This window comes from Cetorhinus maximus, chromosome 1 (assembly GCF_964194155.1).
Source record: "Cetorhinus maximus chromosome 1, sCetMax3.hap1.1, whole genome shotgun sequence".
Taxonomy (NCBI): Eukaryota; Metazoa; Chordata; class Chondrichthyes; order Lamniformes; family Cetorhinidae; genus Cetorhinus; species Cetorhinus maximus.
The window spans coordinates 116334813-116340812 of record NC_135879.1 but is presented as its reverse complement, the minus strand read 5'-3'; positions in this window follow the sequence as shown (position 1 = coordinate 116340812).

The window sequence follows — 6000 nt, the reverse complement described above, 5'->3', positions numbered from 1 at the left end:
AGGTAGCTGTGGGACTCCGTTCTCTCAGGTCCAACCGCAACATTGTCATCAAACCCGCTGACAAGGGTGGTGCTGTTGTTGTCTGGCGCATTGACCTCTACCTCGCGGAGGCTGAGCGTCAACTCGCAGACACTTCCTCCTACCTCTCCCTGGACCATGACCCCACCACGGAACATCAAGCCATTGTTTCCAGGACTGTCACTGACCTCATCTCCTCTGGAGATCTTCCTCCCACAGCTTCCAACCTGATAGTCGCCCAACCTCGGACGGCCCGCTTCTACCTCCTACCCAAAATCCACAAACAGAACTGTCCTGGCAGACCGATCGTGTCAGCCTGTTCCTGCCCCACGGAACTCATTTCTCGTTATCTTGACTCCCTTCTCTCTCCCCTTGTCAGTCCCTTCCCACCTACATCCGTGATTCCTCTGACACCTTACGTCACATCAACAATTTCCAGTTCCCTGGCCCCAACCGCTTCCTCTTCACCATGGATGTCCAATCCCTCTACACCTCCATCCCCCACCAGGATGGTCTGAGGGCCCTTAGCTTCTTCCTTGAACAGAGGCCCCAACAATCCCCATCCACCACTACTCTCCTCCGTCTGGCTGAATTTGTTCTCACACTGAACAATTTCTACTTTAACTCCTCTCACTTCCTCCAAATAAAAGGTGTGGCTATGGGTACCCGCATGGGCCCCAGCTATGCCTGTCTCTTTATGGGGTATGTGGAACATTCCTTGTTCCAGTCCTACTCTGGCCCCTTCCCACAACTCTTTCTCCGGTACATCGATGATTACTTCGGTGCTGCTTCATGCTCTCGTCGGGACCTGGAAAAATTTATTAATTTTGCTTCCAATCTCCATCCCTCCATTATTTTCACATGGTCCATCTCTGACACTTCCCTTCCCTTCCTTGACCTCTCTGTCTCAATTTCTGATGATAGACTGTTCACCAATATCCATTACAAGCCTACCGACTCCCACAGCTACCTCGACTACAGCTCCTCACACCCCGCTTCCTGTAAGGACTCCATCCCATTCTCTCAGTTCCTTCGCCTCCGTCGCATCTGTTCTGATGACGCTACCTTCAAAAACAGTTCCTCTGACATGTCCTCCTTCTTCCTTCTGCTCCTATCCTTCCATCTGCTCCTATCACTGCTTGGTTATCCCTACAACCACCCCACCCTCAACTTCTCTCCCCCCCGCCCCCCCCACCTTAAATTTCACCCCTCTCCTAACTATACTCAGTTGGGTTGAAGGGTCATGTGGACTCGAAACGTCGACTCTTTTCTTCTCCACCGATGCTGCCAGACCTGCTGAGTATTTCCAGGTAATTCTGTTTTTGTTATAGCTTAAGTATGTTATATTTGTATTTGTGGAGGTTAGGGATGAGTTTTAGCTTTAAAGTTTAAGTTTGATTTGTATGTCTGTATCTGTGTTAAGAAAGTCAAATGGAGTTTTAGTTTCACTTTAAAAGGCTGTTTGCATTTCTAATGAGATGTCTACGACCCCTATAAAGTAAAAGTAAACACACAAGAGTAGAAAGTACAGTGCCTAGCAACAGGGGGGCAAATTGGCAGGTTCGTCCCACAGACATACACACTGAACTAAATAGCAGTTTTAAGCTCAGTTGAAGCCAGGACCCAGAGATACTGGGCACTGGGAGAGGGAACTGCAGATTACCCAAAAGAACAAAAAGTTCCCAAGCAAAGAAAAACCCCAAAAATCCAAGGGAATGGAAGAGGGGAGAAGGCGGGGGGGCGGGTGGAATTGAGGAGTGATCCATAGCATCTGTGGCTTCAGAGTGTGGTTCTCTGACCACAGGATGCCAATTGGTTTACATGGACTGTGTACTTACTGTGAACATTAGAGTGTAAGATAGCTTTTGTAACTCGTGTTATCCTTACAAATCTGTATATATCTCTAAAGGTATAGTTGTAGGTGAAGGAGTATTGTAATATAGTTAAAAATTCATTCAACAAGAAAAGATTAACAAAAGAAAATGTTTATCAGCTGACTCTCGACCTCTTTAAACAAACAAAAGTTGCGATCTATCAAGCTGGGTTCCACTTTGGGATCAGGCTTGTCCAGGGGTAACCTCAGCTTGGGATCGTAACACACTAGCAAATCATCTTGCAAGGCAATTGGCCCCTGCTCGGTTTAGGTGCAACCCATCCAGCCTGTAAGGTCCCATCTCTCCCAGAGCTGGTCCCAATGTCACAGGAACCTAAAGCCCTCCCTGCTGCACCATCTTTTCAGACATTAATTTGTCTGCTTTATCCCATTTCTATACTCACTTGTGGCTGGTACCAGAGATTACTACTTTTGAGGTTCTGCTTGCTAATTTGCAACCCAACTCCCCAAATGCTTACTGCAGGACTGCCTAGGCCATTGGTACTATGTCACAGATCACAACTATTGGCTATTCACCTTCCCCCACCCACCCCCCACCATCAGGACTCCAGCCAGTGACAGACCCTGGCACCAGGGAGGTAACATACATCCTGGATTCGTCTTAAGCTGCAGAAACACCTGTCAGTTCCCTTAAATATCAAACTTCCTACCACTATTTTCTTCCAGGCTTCTTTGTACCCCTGTGAACAGCTGCGCCAACCATGGTACCACCGGCTTAGCTCTGTCTGCAGTCCCAACTTGGCTTTGTCTGCACTCCTCAGATGAGCCATCACTCTTATCAGGAATCAGAACTGAATACTGACTAGAGAATAAGATCCACTCAGGGGACTCCTGCATCACCCGCCTGTTTCTTCTTGACTGTCTGATGGTCACCCATTCCCTCTCCTTGCATACTCTTAAGTTGCAGGCTGACCCACATCTATAAATATGCTACCCACAAAGCTCTCGACCTCACAGATGCACTGCAGCAACACCAACTACTCCTCAAGCTCTGAAACCTGGCACTCCAGCTGCTGCAACTGATGACACTTCCTGCAAATATTGTTATCCAGGACACGGGAAGCATCTTGGAGTTCCCAAATAGCGCAGAATGTGCACTGGAGGTCAGAGCAGTCCTGCATTCCTCTATTACATAAGAAACCTTGCTGCCACCAATAAACCTCATTACCAAAAATTGAGTTAACTGAATAGTTTAACAGAGCTGATGGGACCTCAGCTGACAAAAGCATGACAAGTTTAAATAGCCACTCAAACATGTAAACTTCACTTTACACAAGGTGGAAGCTGCTGCGCTAAGATTTACTTCAGAACTTTATTCTCACCGTTTTGCCTGTGTACTTTAGGCGATTGTGTACTTATACAGTGTATAAAGCCAATCTTTAAAAGTTTTTTAAAGCTAAAATTTAATATCAATGGTTTGTGCGCTTGATTTTTGCCCACACAGCATGAAACAAGGATCAAGACAAGATCAAGTGAAATCCAAAAGACTACTTTTTAGTTGCCAAGTGACAAAGTCATAGGGTTACTTTCAACTGTCGTCATTATTTTCCTCATTCATCGTATTAGGTTCCACCAGTCTTCACCTTTTAAATAACCAATAGTTTTTATAATAAGTAAAAACGGAATTCCAGCAGAAATGATGAAAACACAAGCAATTTATAGGAGTGATATTTACTCTCCTACTCTTCGGCACTGGCGTTTAACTGTTTTAACATTCAGATTACATAGCGAGACCCACGTTTGTGAATTGATTGTACCAACTATGATTCTACTTTCAGTTTCAGATAACGTGCTTTTAATGAACCATTGCAATTAACCTAATTACAATGTTATCATTCATAATCTGATCTCAATTTGAATTAAAACAAAACCTAAATGTTTTATTTACTTACTCATTTTCGTTGGTATTTATACATTTACAATGAAACCAAGACATGGAAGTGCTGCCATCTAACCAGGAACTCGGATGAATTTTGCCATTCCATGAATGTGATGAAGTGTACTTTGACAATCATCTTAAAAATCTCCAGCATTATACTTAGGTGAAATTTTTGCGCTTTGATCCCTGAAAAACTTAATTTTTCACATATCTCATGTAAAAGCCAACCTTGTGTACTTTTAAGCCAAATACAAGGGCTGCCTTTTACACAAGTATATATGGTAGTTCAGAGTAGTGAAACAATTTCACATTGTGCGTAATTGTGCTATAAAGCATTTGGTAATTGTTCATACATTCAAAGTAAATTTGCACAGGGCTAACTTGTTTCTATGAGATATCCTGTGGTTTGCAATCACTGTACCATTGGCAGCTGTGCTTTCAGTTGCCGAGGCACTAAACTTGAATTCCCTTCCAAAACTCCTCCACTTTTATATCAAAGTCAATCTTTGAGCAAGGTTTTTGGCACTTGCCCAATTTATCCTATGCAGCTTAGTTTCAAATCTTCTCCCAAACTCGTTTTTTCACTCAGACACCTTCCAAAAGGGTTCACCTCCAGGGTTTCAAACTCTCCTTCTTATGTTCCTCTTCCTTGGGTCACCACATGCCCTCAAGCTGTCTTCCATGCACACTCTCTCACCAACTCAACCTTAACAGTACACCACTGCATCACATGCCCATAGCAAGGAATTACAGACCTTCAGTTATCTCTTTGAACCTCCATGCTTGCAAGCTGTTCTTACTTTAAATCTGAAGCTTGGACCTTTTCTCTCTGCCCCTCACTCTTCAATTAACAGGACCTTTTCCCAAGTTCCTGTCCTTCCTTTGACTACAAGGTCATCTTTGGACTTTTATTTGATAACATTCACGTGAAACACCATGGGACATTTTATTATGTTGAAAATGGTATATAAATGCTAATTGCTGTTGGTCATGTTCAAGTTAACAAATGTCATTCCCTTTCCAACAGGATGTCCCATCAAGCTATGAAAGACTTACTTCCATTATGTCTCACCTGTTCCTCTCAGCTCCATCAATGTCTTTAACACAAATGACCATAAAAAGAGCAATGATTGCATCTATGAACAGTTACTGTTTTGATGAAAAAAAATTAGGTAATGGAAAACATTTAGCATAGAAATATTTTTGAACCATACAAGCATGTTCCATCCATCCATCGGGTACTGTATAAATCTGCATTCTGTATCCATTGGTAATGCTAATTCCCAGGGAGTCAAACCTTACCTGTCATGAAAAACCCTGCAATATGCTTCCCACACTAATAAAAGGAAAAAAAATGCTCTCTAAGATTATGGCTCTTCACCATAAATCATGGGGATATTTAACTAATCAACAGCCTTTCCAGATATGATCTAATGTTGTTCACCCTCAGTACTGTACCATCCTTGTACTGCAACATAAGCATACCATTCCCCAGAAATTTTATTGGAAGGTTGAAGGCCAAGAACAGGACTTTTCCTGACACCTAGCCTGACTCTAGGTGTACATATTTAAACATACACTTCACAATTCATTTTAAATACCTTTCCAAATTTATTCATTAATTCCATCTATAAAAACTTCAATCATACCCCTGCTAAACCAAAGTAATTTTTTTGGGTACTATTCTCAAAACCATCTCTGAATCTGAATACCCATCACTGAAGATCTGAACCCAAATTAAACAGGGTTATGTATATAGTGTGCCAATGCAAATATATCAAGTATAATGATATTAGTTTAGTACTTCATTAACAAATTCATGGTCTAATTTAGGCTTGCCAGCCACCACACCTGCCAAGCCACCCCCGGGTGGAAGTTGCAAAATTCTGGCTATGACTTCAATTTGCATGCTTCCTCGTAACAGTTTAATCAATTTCCATATACTGAATCCGAGGAGGAAATCTATTCCTTAATTGTTCTAAGTGGAACTGTCCAAAATTCTAAACAAACAATGGCCACTTGACTTTCTCCATTTATTGTTTGAGTTACCATCAAGAAACTCCACGTTTGTGACACAATCATGTGCAGTATTCCCAACCTTTATCACATGATTAGAGATACAGCTGTGCTTCTAATGTATATCTCAATTTATAATTCAACTGTATTTCTGGTCTCTATTTCAATCTTAAATGTTTTAGTGATGACAGTT